The following is a 25153-nucleotide window of genomic DNA, read 5'->3' as shown; positions in this document are numbered from 1 at the left end:
GACAATGGGTAATGACGCTCATTTAAGGAGCGAGTGAAGACATAGTGGACCCTCATTCCACTCTGAAATACATCTGTGATTCTGTGAAATGACCAGAGGGATTTTGCAAAACACACATGTCAGTTGCTGGCTTGTCATTTGTAGTTTTAGCAAATTTTGGAGGCTTATAGGCTTATTTAACAACTGAAATTTGCACATCATCCCGTGTTCATAGCTTTTAAAAATATTTTGGTTGTATTTCTGATGCATTTTCTGGAGAGTTAATATGTTCTGTCCTGAGAAGAGGGGATTCTGTCTGACCTGCTGTGATCTCCAGCACTTCTCGTTTTCAGTACAGATTCCAGCAGCTGCAGTAGTTTATTCCAACAGGATATTAATGATGTTGCACTGTGGTTAACTCCCTGGTCAATAGTTTGACTGCAGTTATAAGGTTGACTTGGAGGCTTGAAGAGGAGAATGAATAATGAGGAAGATAATTGAGATCTGGAGCAGCTTCCCCAAAAGGGATGAGAGGAACAAAAGGCTTTATCCATGGTGAATAGTGAGAAAGCATGCCCATGTGAACGTCACCATGTGAAAGTCTCTTTCCTTCACAAAGCAGACTATCACTGATCTATGTCACCTGCTACAAGCTATAGCAAGTTAAATCAGCAACAAATTATATTTAACAATTCACTGCTATGTTTGGGAGACCATCAAGACTCTCTGCATCGGAAAGGAAATATCCATCTGATCTTCCATGGATAGAGTGCAAGGGTCCTCATATAGTAAGTTATCAGCCACAAAGCAGGATCTATAGTGGAAAGATAGAATATCACAGATAATAACATGCCAGGGAGCAGGTTTACATACGAGCTCTGCAGTTGAGAGTGTGGTGCTGGAAAGGTACAGCAGGTCAGGCAGCATCCGAGGAGCAGGAGAATCGACAGTTTGGACAAAAGCCCTTCAGTAGGAATGAGCCTGATTCCTGATGAAGGGTTCTTGGCCGAAACGTCGATTCTCCTGCTCCTTGGATGCTGCCTGACCTGCTGTGCCTTTCCAGCAACACCCTCTCGACTCTGATCTCCAGCATCTGCAGTCCTCACTTTCTCCATATGGGCTGTGCAGCTGAGTTCTCAAATACAGGCTACAGTGCTCAGAGGAGAGCTATGGGCATCAACCAGGAAGGGTTGGAAAATACTGGACAGGATGCCAGTGGGCATATATAAAGCCACTGAACATGGAGCAATTATTTTTAACATGAACTGAACTCCATGAACATGATTATGCCTCCCAAAGTAGTAGAACCTTAACTAGTAACTCAGATAACTAAGCTTAGGTACCTACCATCTTGGCTGTTAAGCCAATTGGAAAATGTTTCAAGAGTGTCATATCACTCCTATACTCTGACTTCATGCAGAAACATAAATGCATTGAGGTGAAGTTCCAGGAAAGTGACTTGTGGGAGAAGTACCTAATGCCATATCAACAAATCCAACAGTGCCTTTGTCAGTGCCACAGTTAGCTGATCCTGAATCCTCTGTCTATGTTGAGATGTTGTAGACTCCCATAAGCTGGAGCAGAGCTATGCTAGATTTGTCACCCAGCAATCTGTAAAGTATCTTTCCAGTGGAAGCTCAGAAACTTCTCACCTTCCAAGTTGAACTCACTGAGGATACTAAGTGGAAGAGCATTCAGAGTGCTACATGAGCAAGAGAGACATCCAATAAAGACTTGTACAAGTGCACTTCCATAGGGCAGGGGAGTTCAAAACTAGGGGGCATATTTTTAAGGTGTGAGGAGGTAGAATTAAAGAGGATGTGAGGGGCAACATTTTTACATAGAGAGTGGATCATATGTGGAAAGAATGGTCACAGAAAGTGGTGGATACAAGTGCAATTACAATGTTCAAAAGACATTTGGATAGGTACATGATTACAAAAGGTTTGGAGGGATTTAGGACATGTGCAGGGAGCTGAGACTCGTTTAGTTTGGGAACATGGTTGATATGGACTGGTTGGACTGAAGGGTCTGTTTCCATGCTGTATGACTCTATGACTCTATGTTAGATATGAAGAAAGTGAGGAATAAAGTTGCTGGAGAGCAGAATTGAGAGTCTGGTGCTGGAAAAGCACAGCAGGTCAGGCATCATCCGAGGAGCAGGAGAATCGACGTTTTGGGCACAAGCCCTTCATCAGTAATAAGCCTTGTGGGCTGGGGTCTGAAAGATAAATGGGAGGTGGGTGGGTCTGGTGGAAAGGTAGCTGGGAATGTGATAGATAGATAAAGGTGGGGGTGGAAGTGATAGGTCGGAAGGGAGAGTGGAGCATGTGGATGGGAAGGAAGGAAGATGGTCAAGAGGGTGGTGCTGAGTTGGAGGCTTGGGACTGAGATAATGTTAGGGGAGGGGAAATGAGGAAACGGGTGAAATTGATCCCTTGTGGTTGCAGGGTCCCAAGGTGGAAGATGAGGCGTTCTTCCTCCAGGCGTTGGGTGGTAAGGGTTTGGCGATGGAGGAGGTCTAGGTCCTGCATGCCCTTAATGGAATGGGAGGGGGAGTTAAAGTATTTAGCCACAGGGTAGTGGGTCTAGTTGATGTGGGTGTCCCAGAGATGTTCTCTGAAACAATCCGCAAGTTTGCGTCCTGTCTGCCAAATGTAAAGGAGACCACATCGGGTGCAACGGATACAGTAGATGATGTGCATGCACGTACAGGTAAATGTCTGTTGGCTGTGGAAGGATCCTTTGGGGCCTTGGATGGAGGTGATGGCGGCAAGTGTGGGCATACTCTCGACTCTATGTTAGATATGACTGATTCAAGTATTGGTTTTGGATTCTTTACATTGAAATGATGGCAATATCCATAAAGCTGAGCCAAAGGTAAGCAATTAGGTGTACAGAATGTGACAAGAAGGGTTACAGATCTGTTGGACTATAATGAATGGAAGCAATGCTTTAAGTGATCAGATTTTTGATAAATTGCTCTGAACACTCCAGCAGCTAAAACCATTCTTGTCAAAAATTCCTCCACTCCCTGCACATCGTCTTCCTCCTCTTCCATATTGTGCTTTCCAGGAGGTATTCAGGGTGCATTCCTCTTGTTAGCAAAACCATGAAGCAACTAGTAGTCAATCACAAGTTTGGATACCTGCTCATTACAGTGTTGCAAAGATTCCTCAGGTCAGTTCAGACAACCAAAGCATTGCTCATGTGCGCCAATTGTTCTTTCACGTTTTTTGTGGCAGATGGTTTTCAATGCAGGCATCTTGACAAGAATCATGAGTCCAGTCCAGAAGGTAAAACTCTTGATGCCCAGTAGCCAACGTGTAAATTATGGCCTGATTAGAATAAACTCAAAACAGAGTGGCATAAATTGAAGGAGAGGTAACTGCTGCCATAACGCTCCCCTGGTATGCACAGGGGATACCAATATCCCAGCTAATTTTGCAAAAGGGAGATTGAATAAGGCTACAACTTGAGGATGGTTATCCTACTCCTCCTAATTCATCGGGGAAGATCAGTCCCTTTCTATTGGGAAGTTTATCCCTCATGTCTCCAGTGTAGGTACTGACCTTTAAACCACGACAGGCAGTCTGTCTCCACAGGTGTGAGATAATGAACAGTTAATCTGCTTTTAGATATGGGATTAACATTTGCTCGCACAGGAGGAAGAACTGTCTTCCTCTTCTTCAAAATAACTCATGGAATCTTTTATGTCCACCTGAGACAAAAGTAGGCCAACTATGTAGTATTCCTCCAGTACTGCAGTGAATCATCAGCCTAAAATGTGTCCTATTTCTTCTGAGGTGAAACTACAATCTTCTGAACCACTTCCGAGATATGCTAAAAATCAATCCCATGTTAAAACACAGCACTGACCGAAAAATAATTTGATGATTGACCTGTCACATTTCTGGATATTTTACCGTTTCGAACAAAGAGAGAATGTGGAAGAAAATGCAATTTTTTGAAAAGCAAGGTTTCTCTTTATAAGTCAAATTGAGGCAGGTGAAATATAAACAGAAAATGTTGAATATATTCAGCAGCTCTGGAGGAAGAAAAGTATGGGCAACAGACAATTGCCTTGCCTGTGATGCCTATATCCTGTGGAAGAGTACAGAACTAAACATAATCTTTTAGTTAGAATGGTATGTCTTCTATTCCCTCCTGAAGCAGCGATTAGAAAAAAACAATCTACTCAACTATCATTTTTGCTGAATGAAAATTTAATCTTGAATGGTACTTCAGTCATTATCTTTCCAGCCTCTGACTGCACACATTATTCTGGGTTTTGTTTTGTCAGATGAGTTCGTCCAAACTGAAAATGTTTCCAGATCTGCCCAGTTTAAAACAAATGCAGAGATGGTAAATGTATGGAGGTAGTGGTTGGAGTAAGGAAAGATGGTCTGTGGTAGAGTGGAAAACAGGAGCAGTCAAATTACAAAGGATGTGTGAATGAGACAAAAGTGAAGAAGGAAACAATGGGCCTGGAGAACGTGGGCAATAGGAATAATAGAATCATTGTCAGAACTTGCAGCCTAAGAGAATTGAAGCAGTAGTGATGATTTGATGTCCCTGAAGTAATCAAGCCTGTGTTGAGCTTTGTTCAATCATTGTAGTTGGTGAAGGACGCAAATGTCAGAGTGAAGTGGGGCAGAGAAATAAGAGTATATTAGCCCTTTTAATCTCTTGTTTTAAATGAAGCTTTCATTGGCCCTGATCGCAAACAAAATCATGTATAAGACTGCCCTCAGTGACAATTAGCTTTTGGACCAAAGACTGCTATGGCAAGCTTTAACCATGCTTAGACATTTAGATTTAGCAAAATAGCTGAATGTGTTTTGCTAAATCAAGTAAGCCATCCCTTTTTAATTACTGTGCACTATTATGAAAAGACAATTACTGATTAAATCAATTAGTCCAGTTCTATGCACAGTATGTCTACTTGCTTCTTGACAAAGGAGTTAGCTCTTATAAAGTAAATTAATGTTAAAGTCAGACAAAACAAAACTCAGAAGAATGTGTGCAATCAGAGTCTAGAAAGACAATGAGTGGAGTACTATTCCAGATTAAATGGCATCCTGTAAAATTGGTAGTTTAGTAGATTTGTTTTTCTAATCACTTCTTAAGGAGGGAATAGAAGATACACCATTCTAACTAAAAGATTATGTTTAGTTCTGTATTCTTCCACGGGATTTAAGCATCACTAGCAAGACAATCATTTGTTGCTCTAAAACTGCTTTACCAGGCCATTTCAGTGGACAGTTAAGAACCAACTATGTTGCTGTGTATCTGGAATTACATACACACCAGGCCATTTGGCATATTTCATTCTGTAAAGGGCACTAGTAAACCAGTTAGATTCAAATCAACTGCAGATACTGGAATCCAAAGTAGATAACAGGAGGCTGGAAGAACACAGCAAGCCAGTCAGCATCAGGAAGTGGAGATGTCAACGTTTTGGGTATAACCCTTCTTCAGGATTAGCTATGGGAGTAGGTGGAGATGCAGATAAAGAGGAGGGGGTGGGGTGGGGAGAGTAGCAGAATGATGAGATAGTGATATGTGGTCAAAGTTCTTCTCTCGGTTGGCGTCTCGCCAACAAGATTTAGTCTAGCAGCTGTATTTTTTAAAACTTGACCAGCTCATAGGCTTACACCTATCGGAGGGATTTTCTGAACTGACTAACCAAAATCCACTCTCTTCTTATCTGCATCTCCAGAGAAGGGTCTTCATTGTAACCTTTTCTCAATAATCTGAGCATGTTGGCAGCCTATCTTTTCCTAAAGTACTAGTCATTATTTTATCAAAGTATTCTTTTTCAAGATATGCAAACTTTTACAACAAAATCAAACTGACTCATGCAGGTCCCTTAATAATTTTGTTAAATTTATTACAATGAGAAAAATTGAGGATCCATGACACAGCAACTGGACACAGTGGATAATTTATTATCTCATCTCAGATTTTTGACAGTGTATTTTTGTGGTTATGACCTTATTCATTGCAAGCTTGTATTACACTGCTGCTTGTATTTTGATTATTTCAGCCTTTGATGCTTTATGATCATCACTGTTTGTTTTGCTGTAAAATTTTGCATATTTTGATTTAAGCTATAATATGTTGCAAACTCAGAAAGTAACTCTGAATTGAACATTTCAACCCAAATTGGATGGGGATGTTGTCTCTCTCAAGTTTCACTACTTCTCTCGTGACAATATAAATGTAAATGCTTTACTCCAGTTTCGGATGAGGTTAATTACACAATTTATCCATATTAGGTTAAGATTGAAAAAAATCTATCAAGTGGAGTTATTTAATATGCAACAAATTTTGTGACTACAACACACACACTCACTCACACACACAGACACACACACTCGTTCACTCTCTCTCTCACTCTCACATACACAGACAGACAGACACAGACACACACACACGCACTCACACACGCACACACTCATTCACTCTCTCTCACTCTCACATACACAGACAGACAGACAGAAACACACACACACACACGCACACACTCATTCACTCTCTCTCACTCTCACATACACACACGGACAGACACATGCACACACGTGCACACACAGTCTCTCACGAGATGAGGATGACTCTCTTCTACTCTCAGGGTGAGTCTGTAGGTGGCTGTACAAGCCGATGTGGCTTCCGCAGGCTCTGTTACACTTGGTCCTGGGACGTTGGTGTGGCAGCACGCTCCTTTCACTCTTTTCTCTTGGCTTCCACTTTTTCCCAAAGACAAATCTCGAGGTGCTTAATTCCTTCCCGGATGCTCCTCCTCCACTTTAGAAAGTCTTGGACCACTGATTCCCTGGTGTCTGTGGGAATATCACATGGAGGGTATCACTGAAGCGCTTTCTCTGTCCACCTGGGGCTCCCTTGCCATTTCAGAGCTGGGAATAGAGCAAGTGCTTGGGGAGTCTTGTGTCAGTCATGTGGATGACGTGCCCAGCCCATTGCAGCCAATCAAAGTGGGTTCAGTGCCTCAAAGCTGGGTATGTGGGGTCAGTGCCTCACCTGGTGTGGATGCTGGTATTAGTGCATCTTCCTTCCCAGCAGATTTGTAGGGTCTTGCATAGGCAGCATTGGTGATACTGCTCCAGTGCCTTGAAGGTGTCTGCTGTAGACAGTCCATGTCTCAGAGCCATGGAGGAGGGTAGGAACCACCATCTGTAAATCCTGAGTTTGGTGTCAGACCTGATGTTGTTGTCCTCAAACATCTTTTACCTCAGACAGCCAAAGGCTGTGCTAGCACACTGGAAGCAATGCTGGATCTCTTCATCAGCAAGAATAACATGAAGGAGTAGTAGAGGAGTAGTGAAACTTGAGAGAGATTACTTCCTCATCCAATTTTGGATGAAATGTTAAATTCAGAATTACTTTATGAGTTTGCACCATACTATTGCTTTAATCACTTTTGGTTCTGCTAGGATGAGAACAATCAGTCAATCCTTACTAACACAAAGCTCTTGAAGGTGAGGTTTCTTGTGCCTGAGAATTGGAAATTCCACGCTCACCTTATTGAGACCATTCAAACTTGATTGACTTATCATTCAGAGTTTGATGGTTGCGAGCAGGAAGGATTGGATAATGAAGAATATGTTCCCCAGTAAAATGTCCCTCTGGGTATCTGGATTACTAATTCAAAAACATAACAACCACAATACTGTGTCTGTTAGCTGGTTAAAAAAGAAGTTTAAAATTGAGTACCCTGCTGAGCTAGTAGAGTGCAGCTTTGTCATTTATTATTTAGTGCAAGTGTTATAGACAATGTTAAAGTGCCTGGAAATCCTATCCCGCACTGACACATGTGTGTGTCTACAAAAACATCCAGATTCTAGATTTCTTGTTCACTTTGACATGCCAACATGGTTAACAGTTCCAGCTGTCAGAAGTTTCGAGAATAACCCACGAGACAAATGCGAAAGAGCCTGAAAATCTACAGGCCATGATCCCAGTAATTATGCAGGCTGGTGGCTCCTGTGCCTTCAAACACTCAATCTGTCAGAAAACACACAGTTAAGGGGAGGGCATGAGAGCACCTGTCAGCCTTATATTGCTGGAAATGTTGGTGCCTGCTTGTTATGGGACATGTGTGTGGTTGAGGGTGGGAATGGTCCCCAGATTAATCACTGCATTGCTCTTTTACGAAAAACAGTGAGGCATCTATTTTTTAGCTGTTATTTTCATGGCTCTAGGTTATGTACCTAGTTTTGTCAATCTTTTGGCACACTAACAGCATTGTAAAGGCATAAGTGTTTTCTCTGTGGTAAAAAAGACAATTGCATGCAACCTCACATCCTTCTTTTAAAATTAAGCATGAATTTATGTTTTCATAAATGCAAGGATGGATGTTAGTTATTCCTTCCTCAAATCTAAATTGGTGTTAAGCCAAAGGTAGCAGGTGCTGTAGACTTCCACAGCATGCCTTTCTCTCTCAGAGGCCCTGGAGAGGCAGACTGCTAAGCTCCTGTTTTGGCACCAGTAGGTTCAAATTTTATCAGCCTGGAGCTTTACGATTTTCATTCAATCCCTTTAGTGTCAGATACAAACCTTTCAGGCCAAAAACAAGGATTCATCACAGAAAGAGGCAATTCTGTTGATTGAGTCTTTCCTAACTCTTTGGAAGAGGTATCTAATTAATTTTGTTTCCCAATTCTTTCCTCATAGCCCCATAGTATTCCCCTTCAAGAATTTATCCAACACCCCTTGAAAATTATAATTGAAGCTGTTTCTGTCACCCTCCCTGTTGGTATATTTCAGAGGCTTAGCTTTTGTTTTGGAAGAAAGAGCAGGGCATCTCAAAAGAAATTGTCCCATTGTATAGATGCAGCATGGGTTAAGAAGGCAGGTCATGTTTCACAAATCTTTTGGAATTCTATGAAGACATTTCAAGCAAGGTGGACAACGGGGACCCACTGGATGTGGCGTCACTAAATTTCCAAAAGGCCTTTGACAAGGTGCTGTACGCGAGGCTGCTGCATAAGATAAAGATGCATGCTGTTAGGGGGAGAGTATTAGCATGTGTCGAGGATTAGTTGACTGACAGGAAGCAAGGAGTGGGGATAAATGAGTGCTGTTCTGGCTGGTAATCAGTGACTACTGGTGTCCCACAGGGATCAGTGCTGGGGGAACCACAATTATTTACAATTTATATTGATGATTTGGAGTTGATGACCATGTGTATGGTATCAAAATTTGCTGATGACACTAAGATGATTGACAGAGCAAAGTGTGCAGTGAACTGTGAAACTTTGCAGAGGAACATAGATACATTGAGTGAGTGGGCAAAGGTCTGGCAGATGGAATACAATGTTAGTAAATGTGAAGTCATATATTTTGGTAGGAGTAACAGCAAAATAGATTATTACCTGAATGGTAAAGAGTTGCAGCATGCTGCTGTGCAGAGGGATCTGGGTGTCCTTGTGCATGAATTGTAGAAGGTTGGTCCGCAGGTAAACAAGTAATTAGGAAGGCAAGTGGAATTTTGTCCTTCATTGCTAAAGGGGTTGAATTTAAAAATAGAGAGGCAATGTTACAGCTGTACAATGTGCTGATGAGGCCACACCTGGAGTACTGTGTGCAGATTTGGTCTCCCCTTCTTCTGGAGTTGAGGGGATTGGTTTATGAGGAGAGACTGAGTAGATTGGGATTATATTCATTGGAATTCAAAAGAATCAGGGGATCTTATAGAAACATATAAAATTATGAATTGAATTGAATTGGATTTATTGTCACGTGTACTGAGGCACTGTGAAAAGCTTTGTCTTGTGGGCAAAACAGGCAGATCACATAGTTAAGTAGCACACATAGTAAATAATAGGTAAACAGAGGCAATGACAAAAACACAGGTACAGGCAAATGTTAAAATTTTGTGAGCCCATTCAGAATTCTAACAACGGTAGAGTAGAAACTGTTGCGTGTGTGTGTTCAGGCTTCTGTACCTTCCCCCATTGGTTGAGGTTGTCGAAAAACAATGCCCTTTCCTTGACAGCGGGTCTGGTAGATGGATTCCATAGATGGGAGATTGGCCTTTGTGATTGTCTGGGTCAAGTTCACCACTCTCTGTAACTATCTCCGATCTTGAATGATACAGTTGCCATACCATGTAGTGATACATTCAGACAGAATGCTCTCGATGGCGCACCTATAAATGTTGGCAAGGGTATTCACCGCCATGCCAAATTTCCTCAGCTGCCTGAGGAAGAAGAGATGTTGATGGACCTTTGTAACCAGTGTATCCACATGAAGAGTCCAAGAAAGCTTGTTGTAGATGACCACTCCCAGGAGCTTGACACTCTTCACTCGTTCCACTTCTGTGCTGTTGATGTGTAGGGGGGGCATGAGTAATATCCCGCGAAAAGTCAATAATGAGTTCATTGGCTTTGCTGGCATTGAGAGTTAGATTGTTCTCAGTGCATCATTTTTCCAGGTCTTCCACCTCCTGTCTAGTCTGTTTCATCGACATCTGAGATTCGACCGACTATGGTGGTGTCATCAGCGAACTTGTAAATTGCATTAGTCTGGTATTTGGCGGCGCAGTCATGGGTATACAGTGAGAAAAGTAGGGTGCTGAGTACACACCCCTGGTGGGTTCCAGTGTTGTGTGTTAGTGACGATGAAATATTGTCCTCAGTCTTCACTGATTGTGGCCTGTGGGTAAGGAAACTGAGGATCCAGTTGCAGAGAATGGGGTTTAGTCCGAGGTCACTAGTAATCAGTCTCGAGGGGGATAATAGTGTTGAAGGCTGAAGTGTAGTCAATGAGTAGGATTCCTACGTAGCTGTTCTTGGTATCAAGATGTTCTAGGGAGGAGTGAAGGGTGAGTGATATGGTGTCTGATGTGGATCAGTTGGTCCGATCGGCAAATTGGAGTGGGTCAAGAGTAGTGGGGAGGCTGGAGTTGATTAATGCCATGACCAGCCTTTCAAAGCAATTCATGACCACCGAAGTTAGGGTCACTGGGCAGCAGTCATTGAGACATGCTGCATGAGCCTTCTTAGGCGCAGGGACGATGTTGACCCTCTTGAAATAGGTAGGGATAGTAGCCTGCTACAGGGAGAGTTTGAAGATGTCCGAGAAGACCTTTGCCAGTTGATCTGCCCATGCTCGGAGTGCACAGCATGGTACTCCATCTGGTCCCATCGCTTTCCTTGGATTCACACAAAGGAAAACTGATCTCATGTCTGATGCAATGACTGTTGGGATAGGTTCATCAGGACTTGTCAGAATTGGTGTTACCTCTTCACCGAAATTCTACTCAAAGCGAGTGAAGTAGGCTTTGAGAGGATCAGGGAAGGATATGTTATCGTCTGCTATCTTGCACTGTCTCTTTTTAGAACTTGAGATGTCATTCACGGAAATAGAAACAGAGAGGATGTTTCCACTGGTAGGTGAAACTAGGACAAGAGGGCATAGCCTCAAGATTAGAGGAAGCAGGTTTAGAACTGAACTGAGAGGAAATTTCTTCACCCAGAGGGCTGTTAATTATGGAATTCCTTGCCCAGAGAAGTAGTTGACGCTACTTCAGTAATCACTTTTAAAGCTAAGGAAGATATTTTTTGAAAAGTAAAGGAATGAAGGGATATGTTGAAAATGCGAGTAAGTGGAGCTGAGTCCAGAAAAAGATCAGCCATAATCTTATTGAGTGGCAGAGCAGGCTCGAAGGGCCGGACAGCCAACTCCTGCTCCTAATTCTTATGTTCTTATGTCATAAGCATTCTGTTATAATGACATAGATTTTAAAACAAACTGTAATTCCCTTCCTAAATATGGAAGCAAAGGTGGCTTCCAAAAGTCATTTGGTGTCCCTTGTGGTTTCAACAGTGATTAGCCAGGCGGGGAAACCAGATTGTAGTTATTTCAAGAAGGAAGACAAGAGACATTCAATGAGCATTTCTATAAGATTAGATAGTTTCCCTGGACATATGAATAGCCTTTTGCAACTTCACTAAACCTGAAAGAATGGGACTCATGTTAATGGTTGAGACACTTAAAAGTTAATTATATCCTTTGAAAGACAATAGATGGGACAGTGCTCCAGCCCTGGGTTTGGCTGGAATGTATTTTGAGGTGTTGGTGATATCGTGGTGATGACACTGACCTTCTAATGCAGAAGCTAGGCTAACATTTTCAGGGCCTTTTATTGGCCCAGAGGTAGTGTCCCTCCCCCTGAACTGAGAGATTCAAGTTCAAGTTCCACCTGCTCCAGAGGTGTGTAATGATGCCTTTGAGTAGGTCAATTAGGAAAATAGATTAAATTGAGAAAAAACATAATGACATTCATCTAAACTACAATGATAAAACTGATCACATCACTCTGACATAAGTAAGAGACAAGACACCAATCTAGAACGGATGATTGAAGGGAGACGTCTTAGACACTATGCTACAGAGTTCTATTTGATAACCTACAATGTACAAATGTAAATTAAGGAGTGTGTCTCTACATAAGGAGTTGAAGAACCTTCGTTAGAGATAGAATCTGGTTAGGAACAGTAATTTTGTGCAGAGATTTCAGGCGAAGCTATGAAAACAGTTCCAGGCAGTCGTTCAACTGAGCTAAGGGAACAACAAGGGTTGGGTTGTCTCTCTCTATAACCAGGAGTTATCGATCATGTCCGAAAATCACCCTTTTCTGCTGCAAGGAAACAAAGCAGTTTTCTGTGTGTGCCTTCTGAATCAGTAAGATCAGGACATTCATTCACTCCTTAAAGATGCTCTAATGAGTCAACTCCAAACTCTGACTATTCAACAACACAAGCCATTGTAGCTGCAGAACATATCTTTGCAACTCCCACCCTTGACTCCAAACATCCAAAATTTCAATTACAAGCTTTGAGGTTTGCAACAATATCTGAAAGAATTAATGATCATCCTTTTATCGTAATCTGCATTTCATCCTTATAAGTATTTACCTAGCAATTTTAACACTTTTACTTAAGCAACTTGGAAAGTTATTCTGTACTTGGAGTGGTACAGAGAAATCAAGGACAGTCAGTATTGTTTTGATAAGAGGAGGTCATGTCTGCCCAATTTGATTAAATTTTTCAAGAGGTGACCAGGCTTCTCGATGAGGGCAATGCTTTTGATGTAATCTACTTGACTTTCTGCCATGCTTTTGATAAGATCCACATGGGAGACTGATAGCAAGAGCAAGGAAATTTGACTAATTGGATCCAGAAATGGCTAGGAGAAAGTGAGGACTGCAGATGCTGGAGATCAGAGCTGAAAAATGTGTTGCTGGAAAAGCGCAGCAGGTCAGGCAGCATCCAAGGAGCAGGAGAATCGACGTTTCGGGCATAAGCCCTTCTTCAGGAATGAGGAAGGTGTGCCAAGCAGGCTAAGATAAAAGGTAGGGAGGAGGGACTTGGGGGAGGGGCATTGGGAATGCGATAGGTGGAAGGAGGTTAAGGTGAGGGTGATAGGCTGGAGAGGAGGTGGGGGCGGAGTGGTCGGGAAGAAGATTGCAGGTCAAGAAGGTGATGCTGAGTCTGAGGGTTGGGACTGAGATAAGGTGGGAGGAGGGGAAATAAGGAAGCTGGAGAAATCTGCATTCATCCCTTGTGGTTGGAGGGTTCCTAGGCAGAAGATGAGGTGCTCTTCCTCCAGGCGTCGTGTTGCCATGGTCTGGCAATGGAGGAGGCCAAAGACCTGCATGTCCTTGGTGGAGTGGGAGGGGGAGTTAAAGTGTTCAGCCATGGGGCAGTTGGGTTGGTTGGTGCGGGTGTCCCAGAGGTGTTCTCTGAAACGTTCCGCAAGTAGGCAGCCTGTCTCCCCAATGTAGAGGAGGCCACATCGGGTGCAGCGGATGCAGTAAATGATGTGTGTAGAGGTCCAGGTGAATTTGTGATGGATATGGAAGGATCCCTTGGGGCCTTGGAGGGAAGTGATGGGGGAGGTGTGGGAGTAGGTTTTGCATTTTGTGCGGTTGCAGGAGAAGGTGCCGGGAAGTGGAGGTTGGGTTGGTGGGGGGTGTGGACCTAATGAGGGAGTCGCGGACAGAGTGGTCTTTCCAGAACGCTGATAGGGGAGGGGAGAGAAAGATATCTTAGTGGTGGGGTCTGTTTGGAGGTGGCGGAAATGACGAAGGATGATACGATGTATCTGGAGGTTGGTGGGGTGGTAGGTGAGGACCAGTGGGGTTCTGTCCTGGTGGCGATTGGAGGGGCGGGGCTGAAGGGCAGAGGAGTTGGAAGTGGAGGAGATGTGGTAGAGAGCATCGTCAACCACGTCTGAGGGGAAATTGTGGTCTTTGAAGAAGTGTCCCAGAAATGGCTGAATGGCAGGAAGCAAAGGGTGATGATGGCAAGGTGCTTTTGTGACTGGAAACCAGTGTCCACTGGGGATTCATAGGGTCAGTAATAGGTCCCTTACTACATATATATTATTTATACTACTTATTTATACTACATATAACCATTTAGGCTTGACTGTAGGAATAAGTAAGTTGATCAGTTTGTGGATGATATCAAGATTGGTTGAGGTGGTAAATACTGAGGAGGATAGCCTTAGACTGTAGGAGGTTCTTGGTGAGCTGGTCAGATAGGCTCAACAGTGGAAAATGCAGTTCAATCTAGATAAAGGAGAAGATGCATTTGAATAGGACAAACAATGCAAGGGAATACATGATGAACATAGGACCCTGGGAAGCGCTCAAGAATCAACCGGACTTTGGTGAGAATGACTGGTCCGTTAAGGTAGCAGGATGGGTAGGCAAAGTGGTTATTAAGTGGTTATGGAATACTGCCTTTAATACTGAGGCATAGAGTTTAAGAATAGAGAAGTAATTCTGGAATTGTATAAAATACTAAGCAGGCCACAGCTAGGGTATTTTGTGCATTTCTGGAATCTTATAACATTGCATCAGAATAATATATATTTTATAACAAACTGCAATTCCCTTTCAAAACATGGAAGCAAAAATGATGTTAAACATGGCAGCAAGATGATGTTAAACATGGCTTCCAAAAGTCATCTGATGTCTCTTGTGGATTCAATGGTGATTAGCTGATTATGTGATTGCACAGGAGAGAGTGGCAGAGGAGCTTTATCAGGAAGTTGCATGGACTGGAGAGATTGCTTGGTTATAAAGAGAGATTGGGTAGACTGGGGCTTTCCTTGAAGTAGAGGAAACTGAGGGGGGCATGACTGATGTATAAAGTCATGGGACCATAAAAGAAGGAAGTTTCCTCATGGTGCAGGGATCAATGATCACATGCCATTGATTTACGGTAAGGGCCAAGAGGTTTACAGAGGATGTGGGGAAAAATGTTTCCATGCAGAAGATGGTGGGAATCTGGAACTCACTACCTGTAAGGTGGTAGACAGGCAGGAGGCTGGAATAACACAGCAAGCCAGGCAGTATCAGGAGGTGGAGAAGTCAATGTTTTGGGTGTAACCATTCTTCAGGACTGCCAGTAAACCTCAGAACACTTAAGTGTTTTGATGTGACGAGCAATACCAAGGCTTACAAGGCTAGAGGCAAAGTAACGGAAAATGGGATTAGAATAGTTAGGTGCTTCTTTTTGGTCAGCACACATTTGATGAGCTAAAGGGCCTTTTTCTGTGCTGTAGACCTTGATGACTTTGACTCTAGCTTACAGCGGTGTTTATACACACACACACACACACACCCATACACTACACTATCCATCTCGACAATCCCCCCACACCACACACACACAGAGACCCAGACACCCGTACACTATACTATCTACATCACAATCACACACACACCTTTTAATTTGTGATTCATGGAAACTACTTTACTGGGAGGCTGCTGCTTCCTTCTTGGGATGTAGATCACTGATTGGAAACCATTTAACTTGCACTCTTGTTTTAAATAAAGGGATCTTGTCTGACTTTTAATGTGTTGGTACTGTGATCACTCAGAAACATGAAACTGCATGAACAGCCTTTTTGGTTAATTGCACACAGGTATACGGTGCATGGTGTATTCCCATAAACTTACTTCAAACAAAGGAAATGGAGTTAAGGCACATGAACACTGAAGACTGCTTTCAAATTCTCCCACGCCTTTGCTGATGTAACTCGTCCTTTATCCCTGTATCTGTACTGCTGTGGAGAATGTTAGGTTGCTTGATTTAAAAAACTATTTATTCATGGGATGTGGGCATCAATGGCTGAGCTCCAGCATTTATTGCCCAATCCTAGTTGCCCTTGAGAAGTGGTGGTGATCTGCCTTCTTGAACCATTGTAATCTACATACTGTAGGTTGACCCACAATATCCGTAAAGCAGAGTTCCAGGATTTTGACCCAGCAACAGTGAAGGAATGGTAATATATTTCCAAGTCAGGATGGTGATTGACTTGGAGGGGAACTTGCAGGTGGTGGTGATCCCATGTATCTGCTTTCCTTGTCCTTCTAGATGGAATTGAACAGATATTTGGAAACTACAGTCGAAAGATTCTGGGCAAATATCTGTAGTGCGTCTTGCAGATAGTACACACTGCTGCCACTGAGCATCAGTGGTGGAAGGAATGGATGCTCATGGATGAGATACATTTTCCTGAATGTCAATTGCTGCAATTGTCAAACATCTTCAACACTATGCTTGCATTACTTTACATGTAAATCTTTGCTGCTATTTTGAGACAAAGACAAACATTTCTCTCCCATCCTCCCAAAAGAATGAAATCCACAATATCTCAGTAGTGTGTTGCTTACTTCTTATTGTAACAATTTTTTGCATGGCTACAGAAACCCCATTTGGGAGAAATATCTTACCTCCGGAACCCTGCAGACACTATCCACATTTCTCCATTACACACATTGATTGTCTCTGCACTGTCCATAATATAGTGGCTTAGTTTCCTCACTTTAATCTCATTGGACAAGGTCACTGAAATAAATCTTCTCCAGCCTCAACTGCAGTCCTTAAACATTGGGGCTATATGTCTCTGGGTCATGAAAAGGTGTAGACACACTTTGCCGATGATATGTGGCAATAAAAAATGTGATGACTGAAAAACAAAATTGTGTTCTGATGGAGGAATCTCCTTTCTCGTTACATGACCATATCAGCACCTACATGTGTAATCTGCTTCTATAGCAAGTATTACAGTAGTGCAAGTTGTTGTTATCCCAGCTGATGTCACAACTGAACAAGTTAGATCCCAGAATGAAATCTGGTTTGATAGTTCTATTTTTGTTTTTATAAAATATTATGACCTTTCACTGAAACATTAACACACAAGGCAAAAGATTTGATTTTAACAATAAAGTAGAATTTTATTACAAAAGATAAATAAAGCAAAACTAAAATCAGCTAAAGGATCTAATATAACTTCATTTAAAAGATTTTAAACATCAAGCAAAACAAAATCCCATCTGTTACCAAAACACCATCACTTTACAGTTAATTAAAATTGAGAATATTTCTTTCCTTATCAAATCTGTAAGTTGACCTAACTGTTTCTTTTCGGTTCCAGCCCTGTGAGCTATGAGATCTTCCCCTGCTCATACAACTGAGGACTTGGGCTTCCTCAGTCCTTTAATAATCTGCAGAGTTACAACCAAACACTCCTGATGTTTCAGAAACTACACTCTTAGACTGAGATAAGTTATTCCCTTAGCAGTTCTGAACAAACTCTTTTTTTCCCCATGATAAACTATTCTTACAGCTGACTTCAACCCAGTCTCCTTCAAACTGAACCACTAGCTTTCCAATTTCTAGGTTCTCTAACCAAGAAACAATCATTGAAAATGTAAAATCCAAAAACAAACGAATATATTTCATTCTCTTCTCTTTCTTATCATAGATGCTGCAATATAAGCAGACTTCTATTAACTCATTAGGAGGCTTCCAACCATCTGTCCCCTTTTTTCGAAAATAGAAATTCATTCACAGGATGAGGGCATCACTGGCTAAACAATCATTTATTGCCCACCTTTAATTGCCCAGAGGGCAGTTAAGATGGGTCTGGAGTCACACATATGCTATACCATTTGAGGATGGCAATTCCCCTCCCCAGAGGACATTAGTGACCCAGCTGGGTGTCTGCATGTGCAACATGTTGCTTTTTCCCGGTAATTGGCAATGTTTTCATTATTTTCATTAGACGCTTAATTCGAGACTTTTATTTAATTCAAATTCCATCATCTGTCATGGCAGACTGTGAACCTGGTTCCCCGGGACATTACCTGTGTCTCTGGATTAATAATCCAGTGATAATACAACAATGCCATTGCCTCTGATACATACTGATTTAAAATTATGGTTCAGAATAAATTGACCAAGTTAATTATTAAAGCCCTTCACAAGAAAATATATGTATTTGTACATCACACATCTTTCATCACAAAATGAGCACACGTCATTCTGCTACAATGTGCGTTTTGTCAACACGAATTCACTATAATGTGATCGACAAACTGGGGGCGCTGTTTCTAAAGCGTGAACTTTTAAAACACGTGTTGGTTGTAATGTGATTGCCTCACCAACACTTTAAGTGCTGTTTCTAAAGTGCGATTCTTCTATAGTGCAGAGTTAGACAAGAATGCAATCATCATGTTACAGAAGAACTAACTATATTCAATAAACACTCAGGTTCTCAACTTCAAGCTTGCCAAACACCATCTCGTCTCCATCCATAGCTGAAATGTAAACATTCTGCTGCCCTTCATGCCTTGGCGACTGTGATAAATTTAGTGCTAATCATCGACCTGCCAAGAATCCCTGCACAAGAACAGGAGCACTCTCCTTAGCCTGACCTGCAAGAGGAAGTGGAAAGGCAGGAAAAGTCTGCAGTATGCTGCAATGACATTCCTGGGCTTTCTGGCGGGTGCTTCTTCTCCCTGTGGTACTTGTTGATACCGCCTTGTCTTCTTGAGATGAAGGGGATCCTGCAGTGAGGTTGAGGTTGCCTCTCACTTTGATGCTAGGGCTTTGGAATGGATTGCAAATTCAAGTGCATACCTGACAGGCACTGCATGTTCCACTGGATCTGGCATTTAAGCCAGACACCACTCCTTCTGTGGAATTAAGTGAGCAGTCAAATGCTGGAAGCGTATCGCTCAGTACAAATTGGCTGGGCTCCTTCATCATTAACACTGGTCTAGCAAAGGCATCTGGCTTCATTGCCTATCTTTGCATGTGCAACATAATGCTGATGGCTGTGTACAGAGACACGTGGGTTTCCAAAAGGGCCTGATCTGCAGAGGTCCCTTGATATCAGAGACCTTGGATATTGTTTCCTCCACTGACTATGCATGATAAGCTAAGATTTAACCTTGTCTATATTACTGTTACATTGTTAAGAAACCATTTTAGATGAAGTAACTTGAAACTGCAATGGACTCTGTCTACTGTCCATCTTCTTTCTTGCCTTCTTTCTTTCTTCTATCTATTGATCTTCTATCAATTGAACTCTGCCCACACTATGCTATTTATGGGGAGAATCTTTGTGACAGCATAGCAAGGTTGCTGAAGGGTTCTAAAGTACAAATATCTTCACAGTCAAAGGAAGGCAATTCCTTGACAAATTAGAGGCTTTGTTCGGATCCTTTGTATTTAATGCAGCTGTCTGCACCTTATGCTGCTTCAGGTGTGAAGGAAGCTTTCCAGCTCTTGCAGTACTGAATGAAGATTAGCACATTTTCCTATGATAAAGTCCATTTAAGCAGATAATGAAGAATATTAAATTGAGTCCATTATGGCAAACCACAAAAGATTCAGTTGGAAAGCTACTAGTAAATCAGAAATTATAAATATTAAGTGCTAGTTATTACAAAGGAAATGACTGCAGAATAAGTCATTTGTAATGGTTGAATTATGAACATAACAATCATAAATTATAAAAGTGATTAGCTAATTTATTATTGGAATATCTGGGAAAGAAGTGTACATTGCACACCTGTACGTGCTTATGTATTATTCAAACCAAATGTCAATTTGTACAAAAAGTATTAATTTAAGTATTAATTAAAGGTGTTAATCTTTCTCTTGACGTATTAACAAGAACAAAGGTACGTAATTTAATGGTGAAAGAGTTAAATTATATAAAATATGTGGAATGTATTCAGTATAACAGCAGAAATAACAGAATAATTAACAGTTTAAAAAATGGCACCTTGAGGCAGGCAATATTTTAACTGCCCCTGAAGGTATCGTCATTACTTTCATCTACATTTTTCCTCACTGGAATAAGGAAAGGAACACCTGCATCGTGCAGCATGGATACCATCAGTAATTGTTACCGTTCCCACTGTTCACAGGTGGTGGCATTCATAGTCCTGCATGGGAGAATGAAATCTGTTCAAAATCAGATGGTAGAATTTAATATGTCAACTAGTTGAGTGACCCCATTTACACTGCACTGTCTCAGTAGGATGCAAGTGCAGCTGTTCTCCAAGCTGTAGACTGAAACAAACAGATACAAAGTGGGATTTTAATGGTTCCCTGTGTACTGTTGACTGCCTCACTCCTTTTCAAAACAGAATTCAAGTGAAGACGGAAAATCTAATAGAAACTATAGCATTTGTAAAACCGAAGGTAAACAAAATATACGAGTTGTCCCTAATTATTGTTATGAAATTCTGACTATAAATTGATATCATTCAGATGGAAATCCAGCCTAATCCTAAATGTAAAATAGCTATGGGGTAAAAGATATTCCCATTGTTTTTCAAGGAGCAGCCTAAATTGTTTGTACCAAAATTATGTATCTGAGGTCATAGAATGGGCAGAAGAGCCTCATTTGCATATTTAAGGAGCCCAACATTTATTTCAGGCAAATGACCTGGACTGGAAGTTGCCTTAGTCAACATGACATCTGGCATATTTCCAATACTGATCTGTCATGACACCCAGTATTGGATAATTGGAGAAATAGTGCCCATTTTACAGGCATAAAATGAGCAGCCACATGTTCATTTACTCTCCTGTTAAATCTCTTGATACAGATCCTGTTTCTCTGGTGAACACTGCCATATAGTTTCCAGCTGACTGGAACAGTTCAGCTGTAAAGTAGGCAGAATTTTTGATCTAATATGCAGATATGATTTTGTGGCCTTAAGTCAATAATTAGTTAGTATGTTTACAAAAGTGTCTGAACCTTTGTTGTGAACAATAAGAAATGGCTACATGTCCAGAATAAAATCAACAAGTCCACTTCTTGGAATAAAAGAAATAAAGACACTGGGTGAAAACTGATCAGTGTGGGCTGTGGTGAGAAATTTGAGAGAAATAAGATGTCAAGTCAATCCTACTAGTCACATTTTCCAGCAGAGTCATAGTGTCATAGAGCAAGGAAACAGGCCCTTTGGCCCAACCAGTCCATGCTGAACACAATCCCAAACTAATCTCATCCTACCTGCCTACTCCTGGCCCATATCCCTCCAAACCTTTCCTATTCATGTATTTATTGAAGTGTCTTTTAAACATTGTAACTATACCTACATCTGTCACTTCCTCAGGAAGTTCATTCTACATGCAAACCACCTTCTGTGTAAAAAAATTGCCCCCATGTCTTTTTTAAAGCTCTCTCCTCTCACCTTAAAAATATGCCTCCTCATCTTGTATTCCCCTATCCTAGGGAAAAGCCATCCACCATGAACCCTGTCTCTCCTCTTCATGATTTTAGAAACCGCTATAAGGTCACCTCTCAACATCCAATGCTCCAGTGAAAAAAGTCTCAACCTATCTAGCCTTTCTTTATAACTCAAACTTTTCATGCCTGGCAACATTCTGGTCAACCTCACCGCAACCTTCTCCAACTTAATAATATCCTTCCTATAACAGGATGACCAGAACTAGACACAGTACTCCAGAAGAGGCCTCACCAATATCTTTCCAGGTGTTGACACTGGATTCTCAGTAGGGAGTGCTAAGATAAGGATTATTTTTCATTGTCAGCCTCATTAATATCAAACCTTGTCTCATTAATATGCCAGTTCCTATTCTACATTCACTAGACTGAAACTTAATGCTGAGAATTCCCAAAATGAAAATCAAGCTGGCCACTCAGAGCTTGATCCTCTGAGTTGCTATGTTGCATACGTGGTACCTACATCTCAAAGCATGTTCCACAGTGAGACACATTCAGTCTGTGGGTCTATTCCAACCAGCCTAGCTGTCAACAGAATACAATTGTGGAGCTGTACAAATACCAGCTGAGAGGCTGGTCACTTATTGTTTGAAGCCATCTGGCTAAGTCTCTCAGTTGAGTCAGATACAGTCAGTTCGGGGCCTCTGTCCATTAAATATTGCAAAGATTTTAGCAGTGACCAACACTAGGGGTGAGATGCTGTAGAACATATATAGTGAGGGCTGGAATGGGCATTCTGGGATGTGGTGGGGAATGATGATACTGATGGGAGACAACTCAATATCTAACAGGAAGAACGGAAACATCCCCTCTAAGCTATGTACAGACATCACTCCAATGTTCCACATACTGTGATCGGCAATGGTATGCCAACTGCAGCAATGGCTTCTGGTTCCAGAAGCTGCCATTGCACATGGGCCTCAGAGATCTGCACAGCCATAAAGAAAACTACAAACATTGTTAGGATACAGTATAGCATAGGAAGGAAAGGCTTCGTATAGGCGTGGGGTGTCATTGATGTTCTGCAGCACACTGGTTTCAAGGGATGTGGGGTGGGGTGGGGAGGGGGGTCAGAGGGAGAATCAATGCACTGCCAGATCTGGCATGTTGACTAAATATATGTTAGAACTCTTATTGATATGTCATTATTTTAATTTATTCTTGCATCAGTTTTGGTTTGGAGCTGAGAACTGGGATCTGAAGGTGATATTTGGACTGCAAGGAGCAGCTTGTGTTGAAAACAAAAGAAAAGGACAAGTAAACGATTTGCTTTTGAGGCAAGGCCAAGACATTAATTGCAGGTTGGTTCTTGATCAAACAGATTCCATAGACTCTTCCACATAAGGGGAAGCGGTACCTTTAACCAGACAGCAGATGTTTGACCATTGACAAGGTCAGTATGCAGGAATTAGTGCAAGAAGCTTAGAGAGAAAAGCCTGATAATTAAACAGAGGGACGCTCCAGAGTTTAAACCGGGTTGTAGACAATGTTTCTGTGAGAGGAATGTTGATGCTGCACCACAAAGATTTGAAACCTTTTTGCCTAAACTCCCATCATCAGCGGTTGGAAATTCAGAGAATAGAAACTAAGTTAAAAGTATCACTGACTTACTCAGAATAGACTGCAAAGGTGACGCTGATTGATGTCTTCCAAAAATCAAATAAACCGTCAACTATGCCTTTAGAACATGCTTTGTGAAAACTGCTTAAGTATTTTCTTTTATTTATCCTTTAACCATATCTGTTTGTTTGTCTGTCTTTCATGTGAATGAGGCCAAAAACAAATGTAATAGTGTTTAAATCGTAGACATAAACCAGTCAAATTACTTTGTTCAGTTTTGTTCTGCCAAAGTTATTGCATTATTAATAAATACCTGTCTTTTATTTAAACTAGAAATTTGATGGCTAGAATTCTCAGAGTCTGGGATTGCTTATTCAAAAAAAGTCTGGCAAGGAACAATTAGGGTTAATTTTGAGGATCTTTGAAGATCTTAAATTTAACCATATTATGAATTCAGGGGTAGGAAGGTTGGTTTGATTCACTGTCTGTCTCTTTGTTATACCATCTGGTCAGGGTTGGGGCAAGGTGGTCAGATACAGACTTACATAAACATGTGGAATTGCAAAGCCTACAGTGTTGGCAGGGAATTGAATTGAATTGAATTGAATTGAATTTATTGTCCCATGTACTGACGTACAGTGAAAAGCTTTGTCTTGTGAGCAATACAGGCAGATCACATAGTTAAGTAGCATGGATAAGTACATAATAGGTAAACAGCGGCAAAAACAAAAATACAGGTACAGGCAAAAGTTAAGAGTTTGTGAGTCCATTCAGAATTCTAACAACAGTAGGGTAGAAACTGTTACGAAACCACTTGGTATGTGTGTACAGGCTTTTATACCATCTCCCTGTGGGGAGAGATTGTAGAAAAACACTGCCAGGGCAGGATGGATCTTTGAGAATACTGGTGGGCGGGTCTCCAGGAAGAGGATGTTGGTGTTCACCTGTGCAAAGAAACTGACCTGGAACTCACAATCTGGAAGATCATCTGTTGTTGTTTTGCACATGGTGTATTTCAGAAGTACATAGTGACAATGAAGATGGCTGAGACCACATCTAGATTGAATGAAGTACTTTGATGTGGTGCAAGGAGAGAGAGGGTTGCTGCTCCAAGTCCATGTGTTCTGAAGGCTTTCAGAGGTCAATATCATAAGACACACATCCAGACACTGAAAGTCAGACACATCTGTGAGCACTGCATTCCGTGAAAATCTTAGGCATCAATTGAATTGAATTGAATTTATTGTCCCATGTATCGAGGCACAGTGAACATACTATATGCATTGCAACTTTTTGCCCCGAACAGCCCTCCTCATTTCATGTATGATAATGAAGGAACCCCACTAATGTCTGTGATACAATAAAACAAAAACCTGTATATCTGGAGTATAGTTTCAAGTTCAGTCAGCTGCATTTTCCCTATTGCTCGTACCTGGTGTACGCGGTGCCTGAATCAGATAGAGAGTTGGTTAAATTTGCTAATTGTAGGACTCGAAATGGATTTTAAAAATAAATATGAGTGGACTGGTGTGTACATTCCACAACGTTTCATTGTTTAAAGTGCAAACAGTTTCCCTAAAGGACACTGGAGGTCACTCATAAAATGGCCGTCAAAATGTTTTACCTTTTTGGATATGTTCAGGAGAATGAGAATGTTCTCCTGTCAACTATCAGATGGAGTCTGTAACAAATTTCAACATGTTCCATTCCAAAGGTGCTGATGATTTCATGTGGCTATATTCAAATTACCTTCAACTTGAAATAGTTTTGCTACCAGCTAAGAGTGTTTTCACTCATTTTTAGCACCAGGACATTATAATTCATTCTGTTGATTTTTGTCATTTTAACTCCTCTGAGCCCAAAATATTGAATATACCATTCCTGGAGAGAACAGCAGTGATGATGGGCATGTGAGCTACTATGGTGATTAATGGATAAGCTTTTTGGTTGATCAAAATCCACTGTAGATGATGGATTTCTTGGTTGGTGTGCTAGCTGTGCTCATTTGAAGAACTGCCAT

This window comes from Chiloscyllium punctatum, chromosome 4 (genome assembly GCF_047496795.1).
Source record: "Chiloscyllium punctatum isolate Juve2018m chromosome 4, sChiPun1.3, whole genome shotgun sequence".
Taxonomy (NCBI): Eukaryota; Metazoa; Chordata; class Chondrichthyes; order Orectolobiformes; family Hemiscylliidae; genus Chiloscyllium; species Chiloscyllium punctatum.
The sequence above is the reverse complement of the archived record's forward strand: the minus strand, read 5'-3'. Positions refer to the sequence as shown.